At 51.9% G+C, this 20358-nt stretch overlaps 1 long non-coding RNA gene and 1 pseudogene across 1 annotated transcript in view; one reads left to right on the plus strand and one right to left on the minus strand.

Annotated features, from left to right (window-relative positions):
- LOC146757656 (uncharacterized) overlaps window positions 1-20358 on the plus strand; it is a 594671-nt gene that overhangs the window by 298372 nt on the left and 275941 nt on the right. The gene's annotated exons all lie outside the window — the stretch shown is intronic.
- Window positions 10076-12678, minus strand: LOC146757664 (uncharacterized; annotated as a pseudogene).

A 20358-nucleotide genomic window follows, 5' to 3' on the forward strand; every position in this document is an offset into this window, starting at 1 on the left:
AGGCACAAGGCACAGGAGGGCTCCTTAGGTGGTAAGAGGCCCCAGGGGGCATTTGCTGCTGAGTCCATCAGCCTCCAGTGCAGAGAGAAGTCTGCACAAAGTGCTCAACAAGACAAAGGCAGAAGTAACAGTTTCTTGGAGTATTAATGGGCCCAATGAGGGCCATTAGTAAGCAAGATTCCCAAGGGACCTGTTAGAGCAGATAATTGGAAGCCATGACTACAGGCAGGCAAAGGCACTGGCATGGTGGCTCTGATGCTAAGAAACCCCTCCTTTGTCTTAGGAAGCAGACAGGACATGACTTGATTCCCAGACCCCTGGCAGGGAGATCCTGTCCCTCATGTTGGCTCGGGGCCCTTCCTGGGGCAGGAGAAGGAGAATTGTATGGTGTTAAATGAAAGACACAGGGACAGAAGATCCCAGGCTCTGCATGGGGTGCAAGGACACTGTGAGGTTCATGCCTTAGGTGTGCCCTGTGTCTCATTGCAGGATGTGGGATGGGAGAAGGGCCCAATCTGAACACGTAGTCAATCCCAATGAAGCTCTGAACTTCAGATCTCTTGGTTCCAGTGCCATCCTTTGCACATCCTCCCATAGTTTGATGTCCTTTCTGCTCTACAGTGCTCCCAGTGCTCCAGGTGAGGCTGTAGCAATGCAGAGCAGACAGGGACAATCCTTTCCCTCACCCAGCTGTCAGTACTTTGCTTGATGCACTCCAGTGGACTGTCGGCCTTCCTGGCTGCCTGGGCACACTGCTGACTCATGTTCAGTTTGATGCTGACCAGGACCCCCAATCCTTTTCAGTCAGTCTTCTCTCCAGTGTCCCATATCCAGTTAGTGTGTATGTCCAGGGTTGCCCCTACCCAGGTGCACAATCAGGCACATTTTGTTTTGGTTATGCTTTATGCACCAACTTGTACCCACTTCTCTGATTTGTCCACATCTCTCTGCAAGTCCTCTCCACCCTCCGTGGGGGCAACAGCACCTCCTAATCTGGTATCATCAGCAAACTTGCTCAGAACATCTTCTAGTCCTTGTCATGGTTTTGTCATCTTTGCTGTTCTTATGCCACATCATAACATCATGTGGAGCACAGAGAAGAAAAACTACATGTCCCAGAGGACCTCATGGTCAGAGAGGGAAACACGTCACGGAAGTGACGCTAGCTCTCTCTCTCTCAGTGCCTGGCAGCGAGTGTGAAACCTCTCTCTTTCTCTTTTATTTTACTTGATTTATTAGCCTCAATTTCAATTAGATTGTAATTAGTAAAATAAGTTTTCCTCCTTAGATCATTGCCGCTTCTCTGTTTGTTTCCCTGAGCCCAGCTCCCATCTCTTTCCCTTTCCCTTTTTCCCTTCCCACTTGTCAGGGGCTGGGGGAGCCTACGGGCCTACTGCCCCCCTGTCACGGACATAGACATCAGTGACACCATGCAATGTTCTCAAAGGTGATTCAGTGTCTCGAGAACTTTCCACTTGAGCATTTCCAAAGCAATTCAGATGCTGAGAGACCCAAATGCTGGTTTGGAAGTTCAAATACTGTGGTGGTCTGCTGAACTTCTCACGGGGCAGTGTGTAGGATACCCCACAGTAAGAACCATAAGGGGGGTAATCCCACAAACACACACATCTCTTGTCAACACTCAGACCATTTCCAACAGCCACCTTTTGGATGCAGCTCCTGGACAGATGTGACACAGAACAGCATCGGTGCAAAGGGCTCTAGGAAGGATTTCTTTTGTGAGCACATCTAACAGATATCAGGTGGGTCCCTTGGCTCATTTCCCAGTGTGTTAGGAATTTGGAAGCACCGTGGAGGAGTTCCATGCAAATCATCACCAGTTTGACCAAAAGGGGTGACAGAAGGGCTCAGAAGGGATGGTGCCACTGTGCAGGGAGCACCAGAAAGACAGGATGAGCTGAAAACACCCTGAGCCCAATTGTGGAGTTGAGCAGATCCAAGGGCTGATATCAGTCACAACCCACAACCACAACAAGCCAAGACTATTGCAACCAAAAGATGTAACACAGAGGTATTCAGTATTCCGGCACAGTCACATCTTCGGTTTTTCTCTCACAGAACACATATGGGTAAAGGCAGCTCTCAGCCATTCTGTGCTAAGTCGAGGTCACACGGGGATCCTCTGTAAAATAAAACAAGACCCCAACTTGCCTTTTGGGGGCTTTGTTAATATGGTTAAAATGAGGGAATAATTGAGCAAGTGTTAATTCTATATTCCTTTTCCCGGGCACCCTTAGCCTTCCAAGTGTATTTATTAAGAGGTTCCACTAAGGTTAGGGACACTGGCCTCAGGATAGCTGGGTGAGTCGACACAGGCTGGCCAGGGAGAGAAGTGTTTCCCTGGTTTATCAGCAACTGGATGGTGACTCACAGGGGCAAATGGCAAGGGTGGTGGGTGAGGCCTTGGGACAGAAGATGTTAAATCGAGGATCTTCTCCTTTTGTTGTAAGCTTTCTAATACATCCACCCTTCACTGCCCTCCCCCGCCTCCTGCCTACCTTGCGCTGGAGGGGGGCGAATGCATCAGCTTTTCTTGAGCTTTTTGAGCTTTTGTTCTGGCCACCAGTTAACTGATTTCTCTAACCTGACTGTGGGTAATCCACCCATCAAATCTCGGGGAACGCCCTCTTGACAGCCCAGTGTCCAGAGACAATTACATTTATGATCAATATTTTGCCTACCTGTACTTACTGGCAATGACTGCCAGTGAGACCCTTTCCAGCCCCATTGAGCTTTGGGCTGGGTGGCCCAGGGGCAAGGCTGACTGCTGCAAGCCTCACTCCCCTTGGCTCACACTTACTGGTGGAAGAAATCACCAGCCCGTATTTTCTGCCACAGTTAATTAACTCTTGGGCAACCTCCCCCCATGTCCATACTTTGTATCCTGACTGCAGATGGTTGGATGTTACAGTTCCTTCTAACGCTGCCCAGGTTCTTTCTCCCTGGGACACAGCCTGTATCTTCCATTGCAGTTGTATGCCTACGGGTTTCAGAGATTCTGGAAGCCCCCTGATTAAAAGAGTCGTCGTCTCAGGATACACAGGCATCATCACAGTTGATTGACGGTGTGGCTGCAGCTTTCTATCGTGCATCATTTGGAGACGGCCAGCCATTTGAATGCTTTGTACTACCTGAACAACAGCAACATCAGGCAGTATGGCTTTGTCTGCAGTTCATCACCTGCCTCATCTCTTCAACCACAGCAGAGTCTCACAGGAATGTCAGAAGCAGCCACACTCCTCTCGAGGTTCTCTGATCAAATCAGGAACAAACATTGCTACGATGAGCAAACTGCTGTCTACCAAGGTGATGTCAACATCTCCCTTTCCCACCCTTCCCTTCTATGCACAGAAAGCAGCAAGCTGCTGCCCATCAGAGGGCTTGTTTTGCCATCAGAAGGTGACTGCAGTCATCTGAAGGCTTTGTTGGTTGTCGGAGGGCTCCACTGACTCCACTGGTTGTCAGAGATGTTCATTGAACATCACAAGGCTCCATTAATCAAGGAGGTCATCAGAGGGCTTCATTGGTCATCAGGAGATTAGAGGTGTCCGTGGGAGGGGATATGCGAACTTTGCTTTGGATAATGGGGTTGGGGTATCGATGCAAGAGGCCTAAAGCAGACCCAAAGGAGGGCCAAGTGGCTGCAGTAAGAGAGCAGCTAAAAGGAGGGTGATGTGGTCACACTGTGTCCAAGCAGAGGTGGATCAAAGTGTAACAGGTTTGGGAGGAATTGTATGGAGGAGCAGAGAGAGAGCAGAGGGAGGGTACTGGGGCTGCTTGGCAGCGTGAGGAGCTCCATCCTTTAGGACTTTGGAGCAGGTGATGTGAGAGAGGGTGGGGAAGGCCACAGGGGTGCAGGACATGGTGTGCATGGCATGGAGCTGGGGAAGCCTCCCAGCACTTTGATGTGGCCACAGCCAGGCAGGGACAGATCCCAGCAGTCCCTGCTGAGCATGAGAACAAGGACACAGACACACAGCGTGTAGCTTTGCTGAGGGATTTATTGATCATCATGGGATGTCACTGATCATCAGGGTCTTCACTGGGCATCAGAGGATGTCAGAGGGCAGCACTGGCAAGGAGGAGCCTTGTCCCTGCAGGGTTTGTCCCCAGGGACTCAGGGCAGGAGAAGGACTGGCAGCAGCCAAGAGACCCGGGGCAGGACGTGGGTCCCCTGGGGACGGAAGCCACAGCCCCTGTCCCAGCTGCATGGTGACTCTGGGCCATCCATAGGGCACTCTGAGCCTGCCCCCTCCAGATCCGTTCCTCTGCACGACCCCATAGAGCGCAAGGGAAGGGCTGGAGGTGACAGTGCCCAGGTCCTGCTGGAACAGGCCACGGACAGTCCCCTCCATGCCATCAATTAATTCCCAGCCCCTGATGCCCGGTCCTCAGGGCTGCGGAGGCACCCAGGGTCCCCCAAGTGCCCTGTGGTGCAGGGACCCATTGTGAGCACTAGAACAACGTGGCCAAGTCACGGTCCTGTAACCTGCTCAGCCCCAACTGCCCCCCATTGCCTCCTTCCCCTGCCCATTGCTCGCCAATATCAGGAGGGTGCCCAACAGCAGCCTTAAGGCCCGAATGGTGTCCCAAGGACCAGGGAACTGAGAGAACAGCAACACATCCCAGCCCCATCCTCGCCCCAGGGTCACCCCTCAACTCACAGCTCCAGGAGAGGGAGAAAGCAGAGATGGGTCAGCACTGCCAGGTGGGGCAGGCAGCAGTGCCAGCATCATAATGGGCAGCTGGCCGTGATGTCACCGCGTTGCCGTGGTGCCGTTTGTGACACGGCCACCCGGGAGGGGGGTGAAGGCAGAGCACCGAGGAGGGTCCTGCATCCTGAAGGAGCATCTGGTACAGAGCAGACGCATCTGAAGGATGAGCTCCAGCATGGCCGGTGCCAAGAAGGAGCAACCCAGAATGAGCAAGAATGGCCCCAGGGTGGGCCATGCCTCTGGACAAACATGTAGTAATACTGAAGGTACACGGACCCACAGCCACCACGGGAGCGGTGCTGCAGCCAGTCTTGGGATGGAGATGACACTTTCCATCTGCCACCTCCCTCCTGCCCAGCAGTGGGAGAGGGGTGCCGGGAAGCGGCAGATGCAGAGTGTGACCTGCTTTTCCTTTCATCTGCAGAGCGAGTTGCCGTCTGGGATGCGGTGGCCGCCTTCGTACACAAGCAGCTCCTGGTGCACAAGGTGCGTTTCTTGGCTGCCAGGTTCCTCCTCGCCCTGTCCGGCTCAGCCTGGACTTCCTCTGCGTCTTCCCCTGCACACACGGCAGGAAGCTCACCCCACGTTTCCCCGCTGAGCTGCGTTTGAGAGGGAGGGAGAGGGGAAGGAGAGGGCTGTGCAGCCCCAAAGCCGTCCCCGCTGCCCTGGCTTGTGCCTCTGAACAGCAGGAGGGGGCTCCTGAGCTCTGCCCCCGCACAGGACCACCTCCAGCTCTTCCTCCAGCCAGCCCATAATGCGTCCACCCTTTCTTCCTCCTCCACTCGCAGGGGGTCTGGATTCCCACCTTTGGCTCCTTTGACATCATCTCCAGGGAGATCAGGATGCAGGACAGGACCGTGACCCTGTGCTGGCCCGTGTTTCACCTGGCCAGCAACCTCATAGCTGTGCACCACCTCAAGTCCTGCAGGGGGTCCCTGCCAGGTAGGAGGGGGGATTAAACCCTTGCTGGCTTCATGGACAGGGCAAACAGGGCCACCACATCCCTTCTCAGAAGCACACCTCCCCCTTGCAGGAGCCCATCCAAACGCGGGGCCGTTATGGATGATGTCCCTTAGTTCTAGGGAAGCAGCTGTGGAACAGCAACCGTATCATCAACCCCGTCCCTGGTATTTTCTCAGTCGACAGGAAGGTGGAGCCCCTGCAGTGCAGCCAGGTGGCTGCAGATGCCTCTGTGAGCTGGCAGACAGTGCGGAAGTGCATCCAAAGCACCGTATCGCTGCTCTCCAGCTGCCTGCGTAATGGGGAGTACGTGGCCGTGGTCCTGAAGGACGTCGGAGTGCTCCTCATTGACGGGCTGACCTTCCAAATGAAGTTCTATCATGACTTCCTCGAGAAGCTGTCAGGGAAAGCGAACTTCAGGAGAGCCGTTCGCATGGTGAGCCATAGGTTTCTCCGTGGTCCGGGCAGTCCTGTGAGCCTTGAGGAGCTCACACATGGCCCACTAGGACCTGGGCCTGAGCCGTGATCTGAGCCGTGCAGGTGCTGCGGTGCTGGCAGCTCTCCCTGCCTCGGGCTCCTCGTGTTCCCTGTGCCTCAGCTGTGACCAAGATGTCCCACAACCTCCCTGTTCCTCCCCTGCAGGCCCCTTCGCTGCTGGACATGGGGGTGTCCCGTGTGACACCGGTGGCTTCCCTGGTGTTCTCAAAATGCCTTGTGGTCTTACCCAAGTGAGTATTTTTCTGCTGCTTGATGCAGCTGCTCAGCTCTCATTCCGTAGCGCTTGTGCCTCGTGTCCATGAGTGTCCTGCCCAGGAGGATGTGCCAGAGAATCACAGAACGATTGGAGCAGGCAGGAACCCTAAAAGGGCACCCGGTCCCACTGCCCTGCGGGGAACAGGGACACCTACCTCCAAATGAGGTTGCTCTGAGCCTGGTCCAGCCAGGCCTTGAATGCCTGTCCGGGCACCCAGCACCTCTCTGGGCAAGACATCCCAGTGCCTCACCACCCTCCAGCTAAAACCTTCTTCCTCCCATCCAAAGCCAGTCTTCCCTCTTTCCGCCTGAAACTGTTTCCCCTCCTCCTATCCCAAGTGACCCTGCTAACGGCTTTAGAAAGCCTTCATGCAGCATGAAAACGTGCTTGCGAGCAGGCAAGCAGAGAGAGCAGCAAGGATTGCTGTTGCACTGCGTCACACCGCTCACTGCCTTCTCCTCGCTTACAGGTTCCAAATGGAGTTAGTCTCCAAACTGCCGCCCATGCGATGCCGCAAGTCCTCCGGGAGCTTGTTTGGGGCACAGAAGTCAACAGAAGAAGAGACTTTGCCACCTCTTACTGGGAACAAGAAAGGTAAAGTGGCTTCCAGCTCCTTTCCACAGCATGAGCAACCAACTGGAGGTGGGCAGTCCCTTGCTGACCATCAGCCCAGGGCTCTCACTTGCAGCATACCATCCTGCCGGCACAGCACGGCCTCTTCCCCTTAGGTTATGGTTGGCCTATCCAAAAGGAAGGTGCTGGGTGTGACGTACCCCCATCCCTGGCTATGGCAGGAGGATGTGGGGATCTCAGGCCTTGCCCTCCCCCACTGCAGGGACAGGGACCTCAAAAGTCACCCTGCCGCCTTCTTGTCACCAGCCAGCTCCTCTTTCCCAAAGCCAGCGTCCCTCATGCAGCCCAAAACAGAGCTGAACTGCAGAGAGGAGGAGTGGGGACAGAGATGGTTTCAGGGCGGGTTCTGGGAAAGAGGTCTGAGTTGAGTGCTGCTTGTGAGCGAGCCAAAGGCTTGACGGTGAATCTCCTCTTCCTTCCCTACTGCAGTGAGATTTGATAACACTCCAACATACATCAGGCGCCTCAGCACTGCAAGTGTTGATAGAGAGCAGTTTCAAAAAGTAAAGAACACACTGCGGAGGGAGAGCATTGCCAACAGGTGAGGCTGGAGGCTGTGGTCTGGGATGTGCATGGGGGTGACCCAACAAGAGCCCATTCCCTAACTCCAAAGGGTCGCTGCTTGTTTGTGGCCTCCCGGGAGTGCCGGGATGGGGATGTCAGGAGCCCCCCAGTTCACAGGGCTGGCCCCTCTCCACATCACCAGAGAGCCCCGGGGCAACCGGTCAGCTGTCTGTGGGGAAGGCTGCATTACAGCCCAGGCTCCTGGCTCAGGCTTGAGGGATGTGGCTTCAAAGCCATCAGCCACTCAGGCGGACCCCTCCCGCTCTGTCCTTTCAGTGTTCTGCCACCCGTCTGGGCAGTGCCCGTAGCCCCAGAGCAGCCGATGAGCTGCCAGCTGCAGGGCCTAGAGGGAACAGAGAGCCAAGAAAACCTGGCCCGAACAAGACGTGTCAAGTTCCTCGATGAAGAAGGAGGAGCAGAGGAAGCCCAGCGTGAGGCCTCATGCAGCCAAGAGCAACCATCTTGCTCAAGGGCCTCATCCAGCCTATCCTTAGAGTCCCCAGACAAACCAAACATGCTGGCACTTCGGGCATGCGACTCAGTGAGACTTCTCAGGAAGAGGGTTAAGAAGATCAGGGAGGCACAGGAGCAACCAAAGGAAATGGCAGCAGCACCTTCTTGTGGTGAGACCAGCCGTCCCAAGGAGTCCACCCCCAACAGATCTGTATTGCTGCCACCCATAAGGGAAAAAAAGGGGTCTCCCACTGAAAAGATGGCAGCAGAAACATCTCGTGGCGAGCCCAGCCTGCCCGAGGAGCCGCCCGTTGTCAGATCGGAGTTCCTGCCAGCCATAAAGGAAGGAACGGGGTCTCCCAGGGGTCAGTCTCCAAAGACCAAAGACCCACCCCGCAGGAAGGGCACACACTACCCACGCTGATGCGGGCGTGGGGTGTCCAGGACAGTCAGAGCTCCACTGGAGGCTGCGAAACAGCTGCTGAGTTCCATCTGTGCCACTGAGACCCATTTGTGTCATTCCTGCATGCCACCTCCCTGAAGAAAAGCAAAGGAACAAGGAGAGAGAGCGAGGACTCTTCCAAGACCCCTTGCCTCTTTAGGAGCAAAACCCTATAGCTGGAAGTGTTTGAGGCAAGGGATAAAAAATGTCATGGCTTAGTAATATTGCTATTCTATAGCAATATTATTGCTACATCTATATTATTATATATCTATATCTATTATATCTATCTATTAATATATATGTAATATATAACTATATCTATTATACATCTATATTCTATTATCTACAGAATATTGTATTCTCTTGCTATTCTACATCACAACATCATACTTAATATAAACATCTAAATACAAATAAACAATCATAAAAACACAATATGCACACTGGTCTGTATACATATATATACACAGAGTTACCGATTGCACTGCCCTAGCATCAAATTCCCTTGTGGTATACACTGAACATCCCCCCTACCCCTCACCCTCACCCTAACCCTAACCCTCACCCTAACCCTAACCCTCACCCTCACCCTAACCCTCACCCTAACCCTAACCCTATCCCTATACCTATCGCTATCCCTATCCCTATCCCTATCCCTATCCCTATCCCTATCCCTATCCCTATCCCTATCCCTATCCCTATCCCTATCCCTATCCCTATCCCTATCCCTAACCCTTACCCTACACTATTCCTAACCTCTCCCTTGTTCTGCCTTTCCAAGCCCCTGGACTGGCCTATTGCCTTTTGGCCTGGCAGGGCACTTGGCAGGCTGGAATTTGGCCGTGGAGGGCTTCCTTTGCACTCTGTTATGGAAAAGGGACGGGAAGGGAAGGAATTGAGGGGAGAAAATGGGAGAGGAAGTGTTGGAAGTAACCACGAGAGAGAAGTCTCATGCTATTATGGTCAACAATCCTCGTTTATTAGGTGTTACAGCATCTCATTTATACAATCAGTAATAAGTTCATGCATATTGCAAAAGTTAAGCTCAGGATTGGTGAATTAGACATTACTTCATCTGACCTTTGTGGTTAGCTTTATAGTTACTTTTCTTCACAGCTATGTCCATACATTGCTACACATCTTGCTTTTCCCTTAGGCCGTCCTTGCCTCTAGATACATATTCTGTCTTTAGCTACATATCCTGTCTTTCACATCCTGATTTCTCCTCAGCTGCTGCCTCCAGTCACGTACCTTCTCTTACAATTTAACTAGTGGTGTTTCATCATGTCCTTTCTCATGAAGCCATTCTGCATAAACACTCTCCACAAGGAAGGAAGGGAAGGGATGGTGTGGGAAGGTGTGGGAAGGTGTGGGAAGGTGTGGAAGGGAAGGGAAGGGAAGGGAAGGGAAGGGAAGGGAAGGGAAGGGAAGGGAAGGGAAGGGAAGGGAAGGGAAGGGAAGGGAAGGGAAGGGAAGGGAAGGGAAGGGAAGGGAAGGGAAGGGAAGGGAAGGAAGGGGGATCCAGTATGTTCAGTGGGGAGTCGGGAAGATTGTGAGCCTGAAGTACTCAGCCAATGAGGAACCGGGGCAGAAGGAGATCAGCGTGGAGTAACACGGCCTAAAAGATGCAACGCTGCTTTCTGCATGCTCTCCTGCTTGCAGGGGACCTGCCATTGCAATTGCCAATCAAAGCTGCTTGATCACAGATAGCATCCTGGTCAGTGATCTGGGTGTTTCTTCACTGGGCACCAGAGGGCAGAACTAGTAATCAGAGCCCCATTATCTGACTCAGTTCTTTCTGGGGTGCCACGCAGCCACAGGACTTTTTTCTTGAGACCTAATATGGTGTTTAGAGGGCAGTGCTGCATGATGGGGTACTGCATATGTTTCAAGCTGCCCAGCGGTTGCCTCCACCATGGTAAGCACATAATGATCTGGACAGGCTGGATGGCTGGGTTGAACTCATTGGGATGAGGTTCAACAAGACCAAGAGCCGGGTCCAGCACTTTGGCCACAGCATCCCCAGGCAAAGCTTCAGGCGTGGGGCAGAGCGGCTGGAAGGCTGTGTAGAGGAACTGGACCTGGGGGCATTGATCGATGCTCAGCTGAACTTGAGCCAGTGATGTGCCCAGCAAGCCAAGAAGCCCAACAGCATCCTGGCTTGTATCAGAAACAGCATTGGCAGCAGGAACGGGGCCGTGATTGTCCCCTTGTACTCAGATCTGGTGAGGCTGCACCTCCCAGATGTGTCCACTTTTGGACCCCTCACTGCAAGGAAGACATCACAACCCTGGAGTGTGTCCAGAGAAAATGACTGCGGTCATCTGAAGGCTTTGTTGGTTGTCGGAGGGCTCCACTGACTCCACTGGTTGTCAGAGATGTTCATTGAACATCACAAGGCTCCATTAATCAAGGAGGGGAGTCACTGGTCATCAGAGGGCTTCATTGGTCATCAGGAGATTAGAGGTGTCCGTGGGAGGGGTTATGCGAACTTTGCTTTGGATAATGGGGTTGGGGTATCGATGCAAGAGGCCTAAAGCAGACCCAAAGGAGGGCCAAGTGGCTGCAGTAAGAGAGCAGCTAAAAGGAGGGTGATGTGGTCACACTGTGTCCAAGCAGAGGTGGATCAAAGTGTAACAGGTTTGGGAGGAATTGTATGGAGGAGCAGAGAGAGAGCAGAGGGAGGGTACTGGGGCTGCTTGGCAGCGTGAGGAGCTCCATCCTTTAGGACTTTGGAGCAGGTGATGTGAGAGAGGGTGGGGAAGGCCACAGGGGTGCAGGACATGGTGTGCATGGCATGGAGCTGGGGAAGCCTCCCAGCACTTTGATGTGGCCACAGCCAGGCAGGGACAGATCCCAGCCGGACGGCTCCGGCCCGCAGCGGCTGCAGCGGCGCTGCCGTGAAGGGCGGCCCCGGCTGCGGCAGCGCCGCTGTCTGAGGTGAGAGCCGGGCGGCCTCGAGCCGGCTGTCAACGGCTGCTCCCGCCTGCTGCGGCTCAGCCAATCGGAGCCGGCGGCGCTGCCGTTGACCAATGAGAGGCCGGGCGAGGGGCGTCGCGTGGCCCCTGGTTGGAGGCGGGTGGGCAGGGGGCGGGGCGGAGCGGCGGTGGGGGAGGGGTTTAGGGGTGCGCGCTATTCTAGCAAGAAATGGGATGGGATGGGATGTGGGATTGGGATGAGGGATTGGGATTGGCAGGTGAGAGGTGGGGTTGGGAATGAGATTTGGAACGTCGGGTTGGGATTGTTGGCTGTGGGATTGCGAAAATTGGGATTGGGGTGCGAGGATATGAAAAGGAGATCAGAAAATGGGACGTGTATGGGATGGACTCCAGAAATGGATATGGGATCGACATGGGAAGAATATGGGATGGATATGGGATGGGGTATGGATATGGGATGGGGTTGGGATTACAACTGGATAAATATATGGAATGGACGTGGGATGGACGTGGGAATACGGATTTGGAATGGATATAGATACGGGGTACAGGATGGGGATAGGATGTGGGGACACAGACACAGGATGGGTTTGAGATGGCTATGGGGCTGATATGATGGATATGGGATGGGCTATGGATACACAACAGGATATGGGATGGGATAAAGTCATGAGATGTGGACATAGGATGGCTGATCAGATGGGGCTGTAGTGGTTATGGGGCCATAGGGGCTACAGGATCAGGATGCTGCAGTGACCTCTGTCCCCAAATTTCCCTCCCGCTGTGACACATGGAGTCCCACAACTATTCCTCTTTCCTTTATTCACATATGGGGGGCCGGGGGGGGGGGCATCCCCAATCTGCCGTTATCAAGAAAGAAACCTTAATAAGAAAAGTAAGGGTTGTCACCCCCACCCCATGGGAACAATGGTGGTCTGTGGGGGTGGACACAGATGAGGTGCCCTGAGGAGTGTCCCCAACTTTGGGCTGTGACACCACAGGGGTGACACAGGTATCCCCGACTTCATGGTGTGACACTGAGGGGGTGTCCTCAACCCTGGCGTGTGGTGTGGGTATGTCACCAACTCTGGCATGCGACACTCTGAGAGTAACATGGGGATGTCCCCAGCTATGGGGGTGAGGCACCGTGATGCCGTATCCCCATTTGCCCCGGGAAGTCCTCGAGCTGGTCATGGTGTTCCCAGCTTCAGTGCAGTGTCCCCAGGGGGGACCTTTTGTCCCCTCTGCATGATGGTGACACCCAACGCTGGCTGCCAAAAGTGACACCCAATGACGATGACACTGCATCACAGAACCTGCAGCAGCTCCAAGTTTGTGCTACATGTCCTACGGTCACTCCAAGCTCTGGGACAGGTCCTGCTGTCACTCCACCCCTCATAATGAGCTCTGCAGTCACTCCTGCTACAGGTCCTCTAGCTGTTCCAAGTACTGCAATAAGAAAATGAAACAAATGCCTATCAAGGGAGGTGCAATATGCCAGGATGTACAGCCCTGTGGTTGCTCCAACCCCTCCAATGAGCCAAGTGGCTGCTCCAACTTCAGTCACAGGTCCTGCGGTGATTCCAGCTCTAGCAATGAGTTCTGCAGTTGCTCCAACTCCTGCAACAGCCCAACAGCCACTCCAGTTCCTACAGTGAACCTTGAGGCTGTTAAAACCCCTGCCACATGTCCTGGACTTGCAAACAGATATGCATATGTATTAGCATCTTTGCATGTATTTTTACATCTGCATACGTTATATATATGTGAGAATATACCGTAAGTAAGCATGTGTTTATATATAGAGATATAGATCTATGTCATAATCATAAGCATAACCCTTTTCTTTTTCTCTGTCTTAGTAAATAGCTTTAACCCAACAAATTCTAAACCACAGCACTGCCGAGTCCCTTACAGATCTCCTTGGGACTCTTGAAAGGAATGAGGAATAGAAGATTAGGGAGCTCTTTCTTTCTTCTCATTTCCTAATCACATCACAGCCTCCTGGATATTTTCCTCTTTACTCCAGCTGCTCTTCGAGACCCCAGCACCAGCCTCTGTGCACTTCAGTTTGTCTCAGAGAAATCAGCCTGTTTACAGGACAAGTGAACTGTTAATGTCTGCAGAAAACAACTATAACTTAAGCTGACTGTATCCATTTCGGTAGGTGAGGCTGAAAGCACAACCTGTGTGACTGTTCACAAAACAAGCGACTTACTGAAGAAATATTTGGGAGTCTCAGAGCTGTGTTGAAAGTTGACCACCCCTTTTAGATTTCTGCCTCCAATCCTTATTCCTTCCCTAAGAACAGGAAATGGAAAATCCCTGCCTTGGCTCTCCTCTTGCAAAGCACCCTTACAACATTCAGTTGTGCAGTGGAGCTGTGATCCCCCTGCCCCAGGCAGCAGCTGTGGCAGCACAAGCCCTGCCGGGGGGCTCCTTCCCCCCACACGTCTCCCCGCAGCGCCCTGGGCAGCTTCCCGAGCAGGATGACTGCTGACCCTGGCAGGCGGCAGAGTAAGATGTATTTTTCACCAGTGGACAGACTGATTCCAGAAGCATGGCTTTGAGTTGCAGTATCAAACTCTATAACCCAGAATTAGGTTATAAAGCAGGAATACGTTTATTAGGCACTGAATGCAAAGGGGATCACACTTCTCTTGCACACCAGAAAACAGAAGTGTTACCCATTTGAAAGCCAAGCTGATACATATTCAACAGATTTCCTGGAATTCATCTACATATTCATTATTTTCCAGGAAATCACTTACATTCTGCCCCTCCCTCCAGCACATGGGCTGTTTGTAGCTGGGTTCTTCCTCCGGAGGTTGTGGGGATGAAGTCAGACGTCTTCCTTGCAAAGGCTCAAAGTCTTCCTCACTCCGTCCTTTTTACCCCATCATGTTTGATTGAACTAGTCTGTTTCTGGACGGCTTCTTGGGCTATGTTCCTTTTAGTATGCAGGATGTTCTTCCCTTATCATAACTGCACATCCTACTTGGTTATGGGCCCACATACCTGACTTTTAACTTTGAGATTTACTCTTTTACTCTATCAGTTTACTAACAGATCGTGGTTGCCTAGCAGAAGTGCAAATGCCTCATCTGGAAATCTCTCTGTGCGGAGCGCTGCGGGGCACTGGGAGGCAGAGCGAGTCCGGTCCCGATGGGTTGCGGCATTGCGGGCAGTGCCCGCATGCACCAGGGCGCGGACACAGGTGGGGCGTAGTGGTGGTTGGTGCCTGCGTGCACCAGGGTCGGTCACATATGCGAGACATATGGGTCATGGGTACTTGGTGTGTGCGTCTGTTCTGTGTACCTGGGCTGTGAATATCCAGAACGTAGGGGGTGGTCCCCTGCGGCACTAGTTTTGATGATGAAACTGTCCAGCATTACATCAAGGAGATCTGTGATCTGTTCAAGACTTCCCCATATTTTGGCCTGAATAGAAGGATACATCTGCATTTCATTTATTGTCGTCGTTATAGGCTTAGCAAGGATAGCAGTGACTCGCTGGCGCTGTGCATTGTCATTGTGTTTGCTGAATCAGACCAGACTGGACAGCCAGGGAGTCGTATACTCCAGACAAAGACGTTTCAATTCAAGACTAGATTTGTTAAATCCTGAAATACACTCTTTCAAGCACTCTAGGGTAAGACCTCTACAGTGCCTGTCCTTGCTTCTTTCACTTCTGCTCAACCATGTGGCATCTAATTTCTGGAAAGAGTTGGCCACTTTGACTTCCCACCAGGAGAATGGCGTGATATGCCTGGCCTTATCATCTGTAGGGGACTCTTTCTCACCCTGCTCGTTTGGGGTTCAGCTCCCTGGCTCCTTTTATCACAAGGTTATCCATTTAGCTGACCATGGGAAGCCAGTTGATGTTATCCTTGATGATTTCAGTAGAGCTTTTGAAACTGTTTCTGACTGCACCCTTCTGGGCAGAATGTCCTGCATACGGATAGACAGAAACAGAATGTGGTGGTTGAGCAGTTGGCCAATAGGTGAGGTCCAAATGATTAGAGTCAACAGGTTCCATTGGGCTGGTAGATGGTCACTGTCAGGGTTCCCCAGGGCTCCATTTTAGGGCTGCTTCTCTTTCATGTTTTTGCGGATGACTTGCATGCAGGACTAGAAGATGTTCTGAGCAAGTTTGCTGCTGATACCAGATGAGGAGGTGCTGTTGCTTCCACTGAGGGTGGAGAGGACTTGCAGAGATATGTGGACAAGTCAGAGAACTGGGTACCAGTTGGTACTAAGCACCAAGTGCAGAAAGTATAACAAGTGCCTGATTGTGCACCTGGGTAGGGGCAACCCTGGACATACACACTGACTGGATATGGGACACTGGAGAGCGGTCTGACTGAATAGGATTGGGGGTCCTGGTCAACATCAGATTGAACATGAGTCAACAGTGAGCCCAAGCAGCCAGGAAGGCCAATGGTCCCCTGGAGTGCATCAAGCAAGGTATTGCCAGCTTAGTGAGTGTCACGGGTTACCTAGATTTACCTTTGCCCGTGACAGGGGGCAGCCGCCCTGTAGGGCCCCCAGCCCAGAGAAGAAGGGAAAGGGGAATGGGAAAAAGAACAGCGGCAGCAATCTAAGGAGGAAAATTTATTTTACTAAATATGATATCGGAATACAAGATAACACAATATAATACAATATGATTGAGGCTAATAAATCAAACAAAACAGAGAGAGAGAGAGAGTCCCCAGAAAACCGAGAGGCCTACTGTGAACTCTAGGTGACACGACTGGAATGCTTCCCACTCCCCGAGAGTCCAAGAGAGAGAGAAAACTCCAGCCTGGGAGCGAGATTATATACGTCCTCCTCCCGTGACTTATCTCTGACCGCGACGTCAGATGTGCCACGGACATCCTACAAAAATGACCAAGGCGAGGAGGGATGCTGCCAGGCACAGTAGTTAGTGTAGGAATAGAATGTGTTTCCTGCTTTAGAGATGGAAAAGGAGGAATTAGCTATCAAAAAGGGAAGATCCACAAAGAGAAGCAGAGATTGATTCTCAGGGCCTGATTTCTACTCATGGGTGGAAGTGATGTTTATCATGGATAAGTTGTTTACTGGACAAGAAAGAGGCACGATTAGGTGGGCAGCTATGCAAGAGTAGGAATGGAACACAGAAGGAAGGTTGGGCCCTGGGGAGAGGTGGAGAGAGGAAGGATCCCGAGGATAAACTGTACTGGTTGCTGTCTCTGTCTTTGTGACTGTTAAATTTCACACTTGTGAAAGTGCTATCTAAGAAGCTGTTACGGTACAAGGGGTGTCTAAGAAATATCTAGAAGACCCCCTGGGCTGTGTTTTGGCTCACTGAAGAGTCTTTGCTGGCGAGCCAGGGGGAATACGGAGTAAGAAACCAGGATCATAAATGAAGTTCTGGGACCAGTTTTTATAATTAAGTATCCTAATTGTGAGACCAAGTGCTGGGTGTTAGTGGGAAGTGAAGAAAGGTATTGCTTGATTATTGATGGTACAATGGAAGTGTAATGGAGGTACCAAAAGTGAATAGTGGAATTGTGGAGGAAAAAAAAAACACACACACACACACACACACACACACAAAAAAAAAAAAAAAAAAAAAAAAAAAACGGCAAAAGGGGTAAGGAAAAGCGGTGAGTCAGAAATATAATATCTTTCTAAGTCTGTGATCTGCTCTAGCCAAAGTAGATGCTGCGGGCATGAGAACACATCCTCTGCACTGTGCCCCCCGCCCCTCCCCCCAAACCTCAGAATCAGCACTCTCTAAGAGGGGGAGAGAGTAAGAGAGAGAGAGCGAGCTGTGGGCCAGAGACTCTTATAGAAAACAAAGTGTTACCTGCGAAGGAGAAAAGACAGGGACATTGGAAGCGAGAATAGTCTTTCCTCCTCGGTTACCTGAAAGAAAGAGAGAAGACAAATTCTGGTCCTGAAAGAATTAGAAGGGTTATAAAGGAGTGTGAAAAAGAGGGTAAGAATCCACTGAAGGCTGCACACGTTCAGCTCAACATAGCAACCTATGTTTGCTGACCAATAGCAATTAGCACATTAGTTTAAGAACCAATTTATTAGTTTAGCAAAAGGAATCCACAAGCTACAGTTGTAAAACTGTCCATTTCAGCTTTACTGGGTGAAGAGTCTTGTTTTTCCTCAATAATTTTACACTTGGTGATTTTGCCTCACAATAAGGACTGCATTCGCAACAGAATTCTTGTGTCTTTTGCCTCAAAACGGGACACGGGCATTTTCCTCACGTTCCACATGCATTGTTTTTAGAAAGTGGCACCCCCTGGCCTAACAAGCAATGGAAATCTTGCAAACCGGGGAAGAGCGGATGGAAGTGAGTCAGAGGTTTCAGTGATGAAGCTGATGGTGAACAAATGGGGAAGAAGTAGGTGGGCGCTCGACCACCCTGGATACCACTGAGCACACCCGGAGCTTTGCCCTCCCCCCTAAGCCCCCCCACACCTCACCAGGAGATCCCCGAGGGCTCTCCGTTCCCCCCCGGCTTCTTTGCCCCCCACCGCCCCCGAGGCCCACTCAGGCTTCAGGCCCTGCGTGTACAGGCCGCGTTGCCATGGCGACAGCGCGCCTTCCCCCCTCTCTGCGCGCACTCGAAACTGCCACCACGGCGACAGCGCATGCGTGACGACGTCGGCATAGCAACAGCGCGTCAGCGCGCCTGCGCCTGTGCTCGTTGCCCGAGCGGCGCCAGCCGTGCCGTCATCACCCCGCGCCCCGAGGAAGAGGCGGCCGTGCCGAAGTCGAGCTGCTCTCCGCACTGCTGCAGCGCCGCCGGGCAACCCCGGGGCTCCGAGCGCCGCCTCCGCTTCTGCAAGTGGCTGTTCTGGGGGAGGCCTGAAGGGGTCCCCTCCGCGGGCGCCGCGAGCCGCCCTGCGTTGGCCCCGCGGGGCCTCTGTGGCACTCAGGGCTTCTGTTGGACGGCGGGATGTTCCCTGTGCCTCCTCCCCTCCCAGGGGTACCTCGTTGCCCCACCCCACGCCCCCATTCTGACCCCTAGGCTCCCCTATCTGTGCCCCCCCCGCCCCCGTCCTCCCGTCCCCGTTTCTGACCCCTACAATACACTGTCGTCCCCCATGAGTCTTTGTTTTGTGACTTACTTAGAGAGAAAGAGGCGTCGTTATTTGAGAGAACGGGCCGTGGTGGAGATGTTACACGACCCCACGTTTATTCCTCAGAATTCTGATCCAAATTCCAGTCCAAACCAAGGCCATGATCCTGAGAGAGTCAGGCGTACACCAAGTATGTGGCATATGTGCACAAGGTCTGCACCAGGTGAGTATGGCGGTACATGAGCAGCAACGTCTGGCAGAGGGCAAAGAAGACCCCTTTGAATGAAATGATTACTAAGCTTCATGACTTTGAGCTACGTTTAACCCCTCTACGTGCTTATGTTTCAGCCCCTGTGAAAGTAACTGAAAGACTGGATAGAGTAGAGAGTAATCAGGAAGGTAGGATGGAGGAACTGTCTGCTGTGCTTCATCGTGATGAGCCCTGTGAACCCGTGGTGAGATGGGACACAGCTGATGAGGATCAGGATGATCAAAACAGCCTGCTGGAGGGGCTGATCAAACTGGTTTCCTCCCAGCCTGCATCATCCAGTGTCTCAGCTGTTAAGACGTCCTCCTGGCTTGCGGAATCAAACTCTATAATCCAGAGATGGGTTATAAAGCAGGTATGTTTATTCCAGCGTTGCGCAGTGCCAGGTGCAAGGGGGATAGCTCCTTCAAACTTGCACACCGACTTGTAAAATCGGGACACAGTTATAGGTACATTTAATACATAGTCAATGATTTCTCGGAATTCTGATACATAGTCAATGATTTCTTAGACTTCTAATACATAGTCAGTAGTTCTAGGAATTCTGGTACATATTCAATAGCTCTTTAGCATACAGACCCCCTCTTGTCTTTAGCATGCTGACCCCCTCTTGTTCTTATCAGGGGGAATGCAACTCCTCTTCTGGTCGTCCGTGAGGTCTCACTCCTTATCTGCATCCTCCCTGCTCTCTCAGGCCCCTTGTTTCTTTTACTTGTTACCTTTAAGTTTCTTTTACTTATTTCTATAAACTACCTTTAAGTTTCCTTTACTTGTTTCTATAAACTACCTTTAACTATCCCCCTTTTAGCCCCCCTTTATTCCGAATTCCAGCAGAGCTTCTGTTTCCTGCTTCACTGTTCATTCCCCCCTTTTCTTCAATCTAGCAGGATTTCTCTCCTGCTAGATCATTCCTTTTCCGGTGTGTGGCTAGCTGTTCTGCTATTCCCTTAATTGCACTTTTGTATATTTTATATGTAGTTAATCCAGTCTATGTTCTTGTTGATTGTCATCCACCAAAACAGTGACTCCAATCCTGCAGCAATTTGATTTCTTGCCTTAAATTTATCAGGGACACCTCTAGGTACCCCAACTAAATCTATATACATTTCTTTTCCAAATGCCAGGGTGAATGGTATAACTAATTGAACAAGTGCACAGGTGCCTCCCCAGTTAGATGGTTAAGCTGGACCATAAAAATCTTTCCCCCACAGTACCACCGGAGATTTGCCCTGGAGATTCCCAATCTTGAATAATTTCCTGCTGAATCCTCCATAACATCCAAGACCTCATCACTGCATAAGGAAAAGTTTCCTATAGGCCTGGTAGCCTTCACACCCTGCTGTGAGAGGCAAGCTGTATGGTTACCTACTGCTGTAGAGAGCGCAGGAGGGATCTTGACATCTGTATCAGGCATTGGAGGAAACAAGAGAGAGGTCTGCACTCTCTATTTCCCCAGGCAGTTTTCTCTTGATACAGGGCAATCATGCATCACATTCCCTTGGGGTCCTTGGTCCATCCCAGCAGAATGGGTACCACC

Source organism: Coturnix japonica, chromosome 20 (assembly GCF_054131305.1).
Source record: "Coturnix japonica strain WE chromosome 20, WE-NBRP24, whole genome shotgun sequence".
In the NCBI taxonomy this organism is placed as follows: domain Eukaryota; kingdom Metazoa; phylum Chordata; class Aves; order Galliformes; family Phasianidae; genus Coturnix; species Coturnix japonica.